At 35.8% G+C, this 13,347-nt stretch overlaps 1 long non-coding RNA gene across 1 annotated transcript in view; it reads right to left on the minus strand.

Annotated features, from left to right (window-relative positions):
* Window positions 1-13,347, minus strand: part of LOC122495719 — a 112,194-nt gene that overhangs the window by 90,716 nt on the left and 8,131 nt on the right. The window contains exon 2 of the long non-coding RNA XR_006300546.1: window positions 11,735-11,842. This is a non-coding gene — a long non-coding RNA (uncharacterized LOC122495719). The remainder of the gene's footprint in view (window positions 1-11,734; window positions 11,843-13,347) is intronic.

Raw genomic sequence — 13,347 nt, forward strand, 5'->3', positions numbered from 1 at the left:
AAAGTCATGAAATTGGGCGATCAGGTGCAGGGGTTGGTCTTAGGAAAAAGCACAAACAACTCACAAATAGGAACAAGAGAGAAGTCGGAATATATGCTGTTTACAGGAAACAGCTTATGTTCATTTGTTACTATTACTTTTCTTAGATTCCTATTTTATCTTTGACTTATGAGTCTTTATTCAAAAAATAGATTAACACCCTTTAATTTTCTACATATTTTATTTTTCTACATAATAAAACAAAATGGCTTTCTAGATTCTAGAATACCTCCTTTCAGTCCAAAGAACTTGCTTGAAGATCAAGCAATTCCAGCATTCTGCAAAACTATTCCAAATGGCAAAAATAACTAAGATTCATATAGGACATTCCATGTCCCTTTACTGTTTTTCTTAACTAAGAAAAAAGTAACCAGAAATCCCATAACTGGGATGTGCCAAGATAATATTCCTTTTACTCTATGTTATTTATATCAAATACAATCTCCCTGTATATTAAATATCCTGGGATAAATATACAGGAAGATTATATTTCAATGTTCAGGGAGATAATATTTGACATTTGTTATATTTAGGCCAAATAACATACAGTTGTCCTCTTTTCCTATGATTCATAAATTGGAGCAAGTAAGATTATATCAGTCAACTATTCAGGCTTTTGAAATATTTTTATTTATCAATAAAAAATAACCTAAATATTAATAACCTAACATGCTGGAACTACCAGTTTCAAAAATTCAAGTGGTGTTAAATATAAATGAGGAACTATGTTATTTTTCAAAGATAGTGACTTCTAAATTTGTATCTCCCACCTAGACCTTTCTAATTTACTGACTATATATATGTATATATAAATACAGGCACATAAATTTATATATATGTATATAAATTGCCAGGAGAATGGCTTGCATACTAGCTGTATTCGAGCTTTTAGCTCAGTAAATTTCATCTGGTAAAACAAAAAAAACAAAGCTAATATCATATGTACTCTGATGATGCTACTGAATGCATGACTATACAGCAGCTTTATTCATAAGGTATAAAACATTGCTAATTTATCTATTAGTAAAATTTAAACTAAACACAATAAAGAATAGTGTGAAATATAACATTAAATTAATAAAATTACCAATATTTTTCGGATCCTAAGACATAATCTTTTGGTTATTAGTGAAATTTCTAGGAAAGGATGCATGTTAGTCTGGGACATGACTGACATTTCCTTCTTTTTACTCTAAAACAGTTCATTTGTTTTCTAGGGCTCACTTAACAAAAGTGGCTTATATTTTCTCACAATTCTAGAGGTTGCAAGTCTAAAAGCAAAGTGTCTACAGGGTTGTTTCTTAGGCCTCTCTCCTTGTCTTGTAAGATGTGATCTTCTCCCTGTGTTCTCTCTATGTTCTAACCCCTTATTCTTGTAAGGACACCAGTCATATTGGCTTAGGGTCCACCCTAACAAACCCATTTTAATTTAATTACCTCTTTAAAGGTCCTATCTGCAAATAAAGTTACATTCTGAGGTACTGGAGGTTGAGCTCCAAAATATAAATTTAGGATGGGGGTCACAATTTGGCCCCCCCAAAAACACTCTAGCTAGTTAAAAGGAAAATGCAAAACTTGGAAAAGGCCTTCTGGTATTTTTCTTTTCTGAAGTCATAATACATGTTTTTTTTTTTTTTAACATTTACTTATTTTTGAGAGAGAGAGAGAGAGAGAGAGAGAGAGAGAGAGAGAGAGAGAGAGCGCATGAGCAGGAGAGGGGCAGAGAGAGATGGAGACACAGAATCCGAAGCAGGCTCCAGGCTCTGAGCTGTCAGCACAGACCCCAACGTGGGACTCAAACTCATGGACTGTGAGATCATGACCTGAGCTGAAGTGGGATGCTCAACCGACTGAGCCACTCAGGTGGCTCTGAAGTCATAAAATCTTAATTAAAAGTTAGGCCCATGAAATTAATCCATTGAAATTCTTTTTATTACAAAAACTAAAATTCCCATTCCTAAAATTATCACTCAGTATCGCTCTAAAAACTAAAATTGGTGAAATTTATTTATGAATTATACATATTTCTTTATAACTGACAAGGCATTTCCATACATCTGTTATTGTTTGAGTCACACAACTCTGGGAAACTGACACAGAAATTTAGAAAACAGGACTAGGTCTAAAACTTTTCTTGTTCTTCATACAGTGGCCATTTAACTACATTATGTGACATCTATAGAATAGCAGAGGACAGTTTATGTGCACAAGGATTTGGGAGACTCAAAAAGTCAGCCTAAATTATAAGGTTTATCTAGAAGAATGACCTAGGCCTAAGCCCACAGTTACACAGTGTTTTTTCAAAGACCGCAGAATGGTTGTACCTATCATATGGTGGCAGAAGTGGGGTGAAATTAAGAAAGGACAGACTTATTTGTTAAACTGCACTAAGCTATTCTCCTAACTAATCTGATATTATTTAGCATATAGTTTACAACCAGATTTTCCTAACTCTGATAAAGTAATTTGAAAGCTTTGGCCAATGTTTAAAAGTTCAGATGACTTCTAGTAGTGAAGAGTGACTCTGGTAAACTAAAATTTTGTACTTTATTTTTAAGGTTGCAGTTTAAAGAGCAAAGCACATTAATAGGATCAGTGGCAAACACATGGCATTCTCCTTCTTTGGGGATGTTCCTGGAGCTTCATCACTCAGCTTGATCATATTAACTGAATCATTGTTCCACTCACTGAGCCAGTGTGTTCACTGGCTAAAAATTCACAACTCTGCCAACTGTGGCTACCACCATTATGGTGTGCTTTTTCCTGTTGGCTAATTTGCTTTTTATTAAGGAAAACTATAGAACATTGTAATTGAAATTTCTTTATGTAAATTCAGGAAAATTCTTCATGCTAGTTTTTTCATGTTGAATTATTTTACCCTGGGGATAAACTCAGGACCTGGCAAGAGGGATGAGCAGAACCATCTTTTAGAAGGGAAACTAAATTTATACTACATGAAATGAGGAGAAAACTTCTGATTGACTAGGCATCAATTTCCTCATTCTCTTGAAGCACCAATAAAGTAAAGGAATAAAAAGAGAACAAAAAAAAAATGAAGGGAGATAAAGATGATGGGAGATTTAAATGGAATTCTCTGGGTGATAGAAAGCAGATGGAGAGTGGTGTTCAGTAAATGAAGCTAAAACGTGGGTATACACATAGGACGTTACCCAGAAAAAACATGTTTTTTGTCTTTTTTTCTTCTTCCATTTTTCTTTTTGGTTTAATTTGCCCTACAGAAACATGGAAAGATTTAGGACATTGAGGCACAGGGTACTGGGGAAGTTGGTAATGACACTCAATGCTAAAACCAAGGAAAATGGTTGAAAGTAGCTAGATCCTCAGATTTTATCTATTCCCCCACACTTCTAAGCTAAGTAATGCCCTCCCTATTTTCTTCCCACCTTCTACCCTGGAGGATATCAATGCTTCAGCTTCTAGATAATTTACTACATCCCAGAGGCTTTGGAGCACTAATCAACATGAGGTATGGGAAAGGAAATGGGGCTGAGGCCAAAAAGATAAGTCAAAATTTTTATACTGATTGGTGGGATTCTGGCCCCCTTCTGGACCCTGCTCCTGGAATATAGGTGTTGAGACATATACCCACCCAGTTAGAAGAATAAGAGAATACTTCTCTGGAGAATCAAATGACCCCCAAAGAAAAGACCTAATGAAACTGACATTGAAAGATCCTAATTAAAAAAAAAAAAAAAAGCCACACCCTATTCATCATAAACACATAGTGCTTCCATATAACACTCTAGTGACTTATACTTAAATATGAAACAGACAGCTGAGTATCACAAGACATTGAGTAAAGTCTTCAACATGAAAGGCAGACATTAGACAAGATAAAGAGAAAATGAAACATCTAAAGAAAACAGACACTGAAAGGAGCAGAACATACTTTACATAGTATTCTCAGAAAGGTAACAGATGATTACTGCTAACTAAAATAAGAACAACATGCTATTGGAAACACAGGGAACAAGGAAGGCTTAGGAATAAAAAATAAGATAGCCCAAAGACCAATTTAATAGAAGATTTGGAAGATGATATTGAAGACATTTCCCAAAAAGTAGAGCAAAAAAGTCAAGGAGATGGGAAACGAGATGAAAAACAAAGAATTTAGAGGATCCAACAAAAGATCCAACTTGCAAGCAAGAAAATGGAGGGAATGAAATCATCTAAAGAGTTACACAAGAAAATTCCCCAGAACTGAAATGTGTAAAGAACAGTCCAGGTTGGAACAGGGTATAGAAGAGAAATTAAAAGCAGAGAAAGAAGAAATTGATGATTGAACACTCAAAAACAGTACTGAAAAACTACAGTAAATTTAGACAAATGAATAATAAAAACTGGCAAATGAACACTTTAAGTAATTACTAAATCCAAGAAAAAATGAAAGGTTATAGAGATGGAAGGAAGCATTGCTGTGTTCTAGTTGGCCTATGATGGCAAAATGTATTTGCGTGTTTGAATAAATTTGGGTGTTTGAGAAAAGTAAACCCTATATAAAAAGGGAATGCAAAGGGGAAAAGAAGCAGTGGCAGCAATGACACTGCTATACTGAGATAACAGTAAACAATATTATTTAGAAATACAGAAATAGCAGGGAAACATACATTTAGAAGAATTCAGTATTTGGTTTGGGTGAAGAAGATAGGCATTATTATAGTTACTTCAGCAAAATTTGCCTTAATAAAAACTATGTACATATATTTGATAAAAATAAAAATCTAACACAAAAAGGAAAATCCAAGATTATAACAAGGGGTAAGAGAGACTAGAAAACAGTCAAGATGCACATATTTCATCTATATGTAAACTTTAAATTTATAAAAGAACTTTTAAGTGTAAAGCTGGACTCTATTTGTAATAGTTTTTTTTAGTATGATCAAATAATATTTATCTTACTTCACATTAGATTAATGCCTTCATTTATGAAATTTCTGCTTTTGTTTGACATCTTTACACTTACACATGTACTACCTTTTATTTAAAAAAAATTTTTTTTAATGTTTATTTATTTTTGAGACAGACAGAGACAGAATACAAGTGGGTTGGGGCAGAGAGAGAGGGAGGCACAGAATCTGAAGCAGGCTCCAGGCTCTGAGCTGTCAGCACAGAGCCTGACGCAGAGTCCAAACTCACAAGCTGTGAGATCATGACCTGAGCTGAGATCGGACGCTCAACCGACTGAGCCACCCAAGCGCCCCAACACACATACTACCTTTCAAAAACAAAACCAAAAGACCCAAACTGCCATAGACATTCTACCAAATTAATAATAGTAACTTTAAGAATATAGTTCTGTAAAACTTTGTTTTCAAGTAAGACCAGGCTTACTTCTTACCTTAGTCATTGGTTGTAAGGAATACAGACTCACTCAAACTAATTAATTAATGAAGGGAAATTCATTTAAAGGATAAAACACTATTTAAAAAACTCAGGGGCAGGTTTTTTGAGAGACTGGAACAAGGAAACAGAATGCCATCAAGATCTAAGGCTGTTGATTTCATTCTCTCTATTCTCTCCCTCCAAGACCAAAGAGACTTTCATTTCTTCATTTTTTTATGCGCCTGAATCAATTTTTTTCTTTCTCTGTGGAGATTTCTGTGTTTCACTTATGCAAGCTCAAACATGGCCATTCCAGGGTCAGCTTTACATGGTCTCCCTAAGTGGCCCAAAGCTGCCAAGTAGAATTTCTTGTAAAATTTTCTTTTTTCAACGTTTATTTATTTTTGGGACAGAGAGAGACAGAGCATGAACGGGGGAGGGGCAGAGAGAGAGGGAGACACAGAATCGGAAACAGGCTCCAGGCTCCGAGCCATCAGCCCAGAGCCTGACGCGGGGCTCGAACTCACAGACCGCGAGATCGTGACCTGGCTGAAGTCGGACGCTTAACCGACTGCGCCACCCAGGCGCCCCATAGAATTTCTAAATTCTAATTCCAAATGTTTGGAAGATGAATCTGATTGGTTCAGCTCGAGTCAAGTACGTATAATTAATACAATCAGCTGTGGGTTGTGTTTGAGGGATCTGTCATGTGACCTGACACTCACTGACAGGGACCATGGAACGAGAGAAGAGATTAACAAATAGGCAAATTGACTAATACACTTGCTCTACCTTTCCAGCTCTCTTGATAAGGACTCAAAAGGTTTCTTTCCACTCCTAACCCGTTCCTCCAAACAAAATAGACACTCCAAATTGGATTGACTGACAGGTATCCCAAATGAAGTGGTGAAATGAAAAAAGCATAAGAATGTATGTCTCTCTTGTTCTTGAATTTTTTTCTTCACACACATGAAAGTTCTAAATCAGGGAAGTTATAGGAAACTTCTTAGTATTATTTTTCATCCTAGAGACATTCCCACAATTGACCAGTATTTTAAGGCCAATATGATTCCCTGGTGATGTGAGTTATTACTTGATTTTCATTATGGCTATTGATGGTATGACAGTAGATGCTGTGTCACAGGAAAAGTTTCCAGAAGTTATTGTTCATGCTATTGTTGTTTTGCTTTATATTACAGGATTAAAATTACAATTATATTTCCAACTATGTGAAGCAAATTCTTGCATTCCCACCTATTTTATATCCTATGTAGATAAGTATTAAGGAACAGGATTGGCATGAGTGATGAGCTGGAAGAAATACATTAGATTCTAACACAGGAACTATTTGAACTAGCATTATGTTAGCCGTCATTAAAATATCCCATATGCTCTTTTCTTGATAACTGCTTTCATTTCCTTTCGAAGCTGAAAAAAGTAAAATTATGTTAAATGACACTTATACCTTGGCTTTTTTTCTTAAGGATATTAAGGAGAAATTCCAAGGAGAAAGAAACTCTTTATGTGTGGGAACAGATGTGAGAACACATGTGATTATAATCTCATTGCATTCCACATCTTCATGGACAAGTTAAAGAGTGGTTTTTTTTTTTAATGTTTATTTATTTACTTTGAGAGAGAGAAAGAGAGGGCGTGCAAGCAGGGGAGGGGCAGAGAGAGGAGAGAGATAATCCCAAGCAGAATCCGTGCTGTCAGCACAGAGCCCAGCATGAGGCTTGATGGAGGGCTTGATCTTATCAACCATGAGACCATGACCTGAGCAGAAATCAAGAGTTGGATGCTCAACTGACTGAGCCACCGAGGCACCCCCATGGACAAGTTCGTTTTGAGTAGGCAGTTGCTTATTTTATAAACTTAAAAAACCATCTGAGTTTCCTGGCTATCTGGCTGAAAATTCAGAACAACTGCCTGCGGATTTTATAAATTTAAAGTAGATGAATTAGTGAAGTGTGGATAAAAATGTAACAAATAGCAATTATCTTTGTTTCTTCCAAGATATTATTGTCAAATCTACCTCAGGCTTCTATTTAACTGTCGCCAAGGAAATATTACACAATTTGCCAGATCATCCTTTACTAGAGCTGAATGATGAATGGAAAACAAAATAGAACTAGTCCATGACATGATGACTTCATTACAGTGATTATTTTTAACCACTTAAAGTTAATTTTATTCATGTGTCAGGTATTGTGCTATAGTTTCACAGCCATTTGCACATTTAATCTTCTTAATAGCCTCCTAAGGTAGGTATTATTATCTTCTTTCAAATGACATAGTCAGAGGACCTACACCAGGTCATGTTATGAATAGTTGGTAAAGTAAGAAATGAAGTCAAGGTTTTACGATTCCAAGGAATATCAGTGTTTTAATATATTAACTGCAATAGAAAAAAACTTCAAAGAGTTTCTTTTCGGCAGTAGCTGTGAGAAATGGCATGTCTGTATATTTGTGTCATATATTTATTCAGATCACAATTTGCATGCCTACAATTTCATTTGAGTGTCTACCCCTTGGTGACAATTTCGTCAGAAACAATTGCCTCCTTATAGGCTTGCCCACTGGTAATTCAAAGACATATTTCAGAAGCTCAGCTACCTAAGTCTTTCAACAGAAAGGGTTTTTATAACTTCATTGAGTAATATACACCTCTTCCCCCCTCAAATTAAAAAAATATATTTATCTGTTCTAATTAAAAAATTGTCTATTTGAGTTAACTCATGTAACTGCTCTAAGGTGACTATAATCTGAAACTTGGGAGAACTCTCAGAATCCAATCAGTGTACTCTGGTTGAACTTTGGTTTTTCAGTTAATTGTGCTTAGCATGCAACTCAGGTTGATAATCTTGTCCGTGTTGACACTAAAGTATCTGCTTAGTGATATTATGCTGCCAATTATAACAATTTTTGTAAGTAATAAACCAAATTTAGCTCCTGATAGGAAAACTATTTAACTCTTATCATTAACACTTCTCAAAAAATGATATTATCAACATCATTTTTTAATTTCCTAGCATTTTGAGAATGGGAAAACTTTTGTTCAAAATTAATGGCTCAACGTGTTATTAGCTATTCATGAACTAAATGAAAGCCTGCAAGACTATCTTTACATTTCTAAAAATATATAGTGTAAATGTGACCTCTTGTGCCCTACACTCATACTGAATCAGGCTAGATTAATAATAATGATAAATACCATTTCTGGCCACTCAATTGTTCCTTAAGTTAATACATTCAGTAGTATCATAATTGCAACAATCAATATGTTAAAACAGATTACTTTTCATAAGTTTTATTTTACATGTGGTGTGTTTCATACCAGAGTCAATGTACTACTCTTTTATGTTGAAGAATTCTGATGAGGCAAAAAAACACTATGTGAAAATAGCATAATTCATCTGGAGAGTTTATACCGTAGAGAGATCTATAATTCACAAGGTTTCTATTTTTTATTCCTGCATGTGGGTTTGTTTATCTACTATTTAATTAAGAAGCTGGATTTAGGCTGTGAAATTTACTTGTGAAATTGTTTTATAACATAAAATAACATGCCTTTACTTTCAGCATTCTATTCTGTATACTATGGTAAGAAAAAAATGGACTAAAACCAGAATATTAAGGCCTCTTTTTTTTCCCCCCCTCAGGAGAGCAACAAAGTTATAATACAAAGAAAAATAAGAATAAGGAGAAAGATATTTGTGAAGGCACAATTCAGATTCAGAAATCTGTCCTTGTCTGAAGCATTACAACAGACACAGCATGCAGGCAGGATCTTTAAGGAAGTCTCCTGTGTCATCAAGGCCCTAGATTACATCATCACTGATTTCATCTTTTCCATCTCCCAATTTTAATGTCTCTGCTTTTCCAAAGGCTGCTGTAATTTATCCCATGGGTTCTCAAAATAAGTGACATTTAAAATAGAAACATGGCTTCTGTGTTTTCTTTATTGTCTTTGCCATTTGTCGATACCACATCTATTTGAAGTGATAAAAGTACCTTCTGTTCCAGTTCCAATGAAAATGCTCTTTACATATCCACTGTTTTGTCAAGAACTTTTCTGATTCGTAAAATGAAACACTAATAATACATTTATGTTGCTTTAATGTGCAATTTAATCAAAATTAATTTTGCTTAATTTATGAGACAAGAGCTATATTCAACATAAACATGCCAGAAGTGTTTTGCGTCATGCGATGATCCTTCAACTATAATTTTATTTTTCTTCTTAGATCAGACTGGAGCAACCTCTCCCTGAACATGTTTTAAAGACAAACAAAATTACAGTAGCTCTTACTTTCTAATATGTTCACTCCTTCAGGGTTTTGAATCCAAAATTCTTGAAGAGGCTAGTAAGTCCCAGCTGAGAATCACGTGCCAAGATGTTCAGTGACTTTTTTTTTTTTCTTTAAAGACACAGATAGTAAGGACAAGAAACAAGTTTTAGCTATTTGGGAGTGTTTCATTAAAAAAAATCTAGAAGGTGCCCCCTTGGAAACAGGTGAATTATCATTTCAAATCTACATAAGTTATCTATCTGAAAGTAGGAAGGGACTTAAGAAGTTTCAGCAGTTCTCAATGTGTCTGCCATGTGGTGCCAATTCAGGTAGAAGTTGTAACTGGTCTCTGGTAAAGAGGTTAAACACTCCTTTTCAGGGACTATTCTTTAGTGAATCTAACTCTTTTGGTGTTAAATAGCAATTTTAAGATAAAATTATTTGATGCTAAACTGTGGTTATTGCTTTTAATGTCCTCCCTTAGCAAAATATAAAGTTGGCAATTTATATTGACTCCTTCACCTTTTTCCTGGAAATTTTACTGGGTCATAAAGCCCCAAATAAGTAAGATTGATCTAATGGAGCTTCTGCCTTTCTACAAATAATTATTGAGTCTCTGGGGACAGATCATGAACATGACACACAGATGTTGAATGGAGCTTAGAGTCTAGTGCTAGACACAAATGATGATATATAAAGATTATAATACAGTGGGATAAGTGCTTTTAGGGAGAGAGAATACTGGATGGAGCATATGAGCAGGGCACCTAACCCCAGTCTGGGGAAGTCAGACAAGGATCTCTGTAGGAAAGAGATACGAAATATGAAGTATAGTATCAATATACTTTTTGATTTCCTCACAGGTTTTGTGATGAAAGTAACTCCTTCAAGTACCTGTCTAGGTACTTGGAAAATTAAACCAATGTGTTGCTTTATCATCATGGAATTAGAGCAAACAGGTATAACGAGGGCCTGTTGAATTTTGATGTAATAATCATGCCCCAGCTAATACAACAGTTTTTTAGTGGGCAGATATCAATTTCTCTAGACACAGGTCAGTGGGATAACATTTTTAAGGTAAGAAATGACATTCTCTTTTTCTGCCTGTCTCTCTGAAAGTGAAACTTGCCTCATCTTCCTCCAGACCTTGAATTTACTGTCTTAAGGAGTGTCAGGGAGAAAACTGGGAAGTCAGGAACCTCATCTCTCTGGTTTTGGTTTTCAAAAATCATCAGAGAGGATGTACATAGGTGCCTCTGGAAAAATCACAAGACAATGCCTGGGGAATAAAGCATTGAGGATGAAGGGGTATGTTCCTTGAGACTGAAATATTGTTCACATAGGGTTGGGGAATGGAGGCCAGAGAGGTAAGGAAGAGGAGTCTCAAGGGGAGCTGATAAAATTTAAGTTTGGAGCCTCCTTGGGAGAGAAGCCTTGTATCTCTTCAGGATCTCAAGGAGGTGAAAGGACCCAGAAAAATAAAAGACTGGAAATATGCATAAGGAGGGAACCTCAAATGCCCACATTAACCAGAAGTAGTTAGGAGAGCCACAGGACCTGGAGGCACTTGTGGAGAGAAACAAGGACTGTACTGCTAACTGGACTTAGGTGGGCTTCCCAATGCCTTGAGACCACATAAACATGACTGGTATAGAACTGGTATGGCTGTACTGGTTGATAAATTATCAAAGTACTTTGCATTCACTGATAAATAGACATTTACCCAGAATCACCTACCCTCCCCAAACTAAAGGATAATGTCTCAAGTAGCAGAGGAGGCTCCAGGATGCTTCATAAGCACTACAGCCAGTATCTATATCCCTTGTGATTGTTTGGTGTATTAGTTATCTATCGTTGTATACACTTCATTCCACAACCTGGCAGCTTAAAACAACAATAAACATTTGTAATCCCACATAATTTCTCTGGGTCAGGAATTTGGGAAAAACTTAGCTGAGCTGTTCTGGCTAAATATATATCATCAGTTTGCACTCACTATGTCAGCTGAGTCTGAAGTCTTGACTGAGAATAGAGGACCAGTTCTAAGATGTGTCACTCACATGGCTTGCAAGTTGCAGGACACCTCAGCTCCTCACTATGTGGATCTCTCTGTAAAGCTGCATGATTGTCTTCATGACATGGGAGCTTTCTTCCCCAGAATGAGTGATCTAAGAGAGAGCAAGGCAGAAGCTACAATGTCTTTTATTACAGCTTCAAAAGTTATACTTCATCATTTCTGAAATACTGATAACACAGATCACCCATATTCAGTGTGGGAGGGGCCATACATAGGGTGCTAACGAGGAGGTGAAAATCATTGGGGACCATCTTGAAGGCTCCTATCACAGTGACCTTGCCCCATGGTTTGTTCAATATTCTAAATATCACTTTCACATTAAGTTAGAGTAGCCTTGAAAAAGGAGAAGGCAGCAATGCAGGGGCAAATTCCAAACTGAGATTAAATTTTTGTCTTCTTCCAAGAAGATACTCAAATAGAAATTGAGTTTTATAAAAATGTAAATTTTGTTCTTACACACCTGAATTTGTGCATTGAGATTCATAGTTTCTGTGTCCCGTGTAACTGTTCCCTGAATATAACCACTAAAGTTTTTGTTCACCACTACTCTTTTGTTGCTTTAATTCTTTCTTTAAAAGGTACGGTCCTTCAATAACTTTGCTTATTCATTTGATTCTGGGAAGCACTCTGCCTTCTCCCATTAGGCACCGATTTCATTATATCATTCATTCTGGCAGGCCAGGATATGAAGCACGTGTAATACCCTTTTTAGAAGGGCATCTGTGCAGCGCAGCAAATGCTAACTAGGACCATCTTGGCATTCAGAAGGGAGAAGTACAGGTTGACAGTGAGGGCCTTTCGATTTATGCACCATTCATATTTCAGACCTGTAATTAATTTTGTTTTTTGCTGGTAAAGTATTAATAAAATTTGGCCTTACTTAAGTTTATTAACAAGCAATCATCAATGGTAGTATGGCAGCTACTCAATGAATTATCAAGGGGCATTGTGAGTACAGTATCTTTGGAATTCTCCAGTACTTTATGGAGATCTTGAGTTCTAGAATTTTAAAACTGCTGCCATTTTTCAATTATACTGTTATTCTTGGAAAGATGTTTAAAAATTCTAAATTACTTGTATATATTTGGAATCCTACTGAAAAAAGAAAGAAATATGAAATTCTAGGTAATTTATCAATGGCAGTGGCATGAATTCCAATACCAAGAAAAGAATGAATAATTCCTGATTAGTGTCTCATAAAATAAAAAACAAGCAAATTTTCATGTCTCTGTGGGCTATATATAATCTACCATGTTTTTTCTTCAATACAAAGCAACTATTGCTGACCTAGTAATCATATGCGGGGAGAAGACATTCTGTGGAGTTGAAATGAAATTTCCATGCCTACTAGCTATGTTAAACAGCTTCTGGGTCTAGCTAGTTTTTCAAGAGACTTACTTCTGAACAAAAAATGGAAGATTACACCCAGAATGGAATAATATTAATAATAGCTCCTGTGGCAGCTAGGGAGGGGCACCGTCAGAATCTCGCTTCAATTAAGAACTTGCTATTCAACTGCAAGGGAGTTCAAGGAAGCTGACAGCCTCTAGTTATTAAAGCCTTCGAAATTTATCTCAGCCTCTGAGCAGGCAGCCC

Source organism: Prionailurus bengalensis, chromosome F2 (genome assembly GCF_016509475.1).
Source record: "Prionailurus bengalensis isolate Pbe53 chromosome F2, Fcat_Pben_1.1_paternal_pri, whole genome shotgun sequence".
Classification (NCBI taxonomy): Eukaryota; Metazoa; Chordata; class Mammalia; order Carnivora; family Felidae; genus Prionailurus; species Prionailurus bengalensis.